Here is a 377-nt window from a genome sequence, read left to right as displayed (position 1 = left end):
CGCGTCCGCAACCGGGGGGGGGGGGGGGGGGCGCAACAACCAGCCCGGCATCACAATACCAGCGGGTGAGCGGCGCCCCCGGACTCGCCCGGGCCCAGCCACTCCAGTCGGCCGCCGGGGCGGGAGAGCTTTAATAGGCTTCGCAAACACTTCTGGTGCCGGAGACGCCGCCCTCCCCCCCCACCCTGCAATGTAAACACTCGCCGGGCACAATGCCCCCGCCGCAGCCCCACACTCCCTCGGCCACTTCTCTCTCGCCCGGGCGCGGCCCCCGAGGGCTCTGGGAGGCGGCGGCGGAGGAGAGGTGCGTCTCCGGCTCGCACTCTGTCCCCGACTGGGAAGCTGCTCCCAGTCCCAGTCCCTTCCGGCTCTCCTTC

Source organism: Gekko japonicus, unplaced genomic scaffold (genome assembly GCF_001447785.1).
Source record: "Gekko japonicus isolate JY-2015 unplaced genomic scaffold, Gekko_japonicus_V1.1 scaffold3184, whole genome shotgun sequence".
NCBI lineage: Eukaryota > Metazoa > Chordata > Lepidosauria > Squamata > Gekkonidae > Gekko > Gekko japonicus.
Note: the sequence above shows the minus strand (reverse complement) of the source record.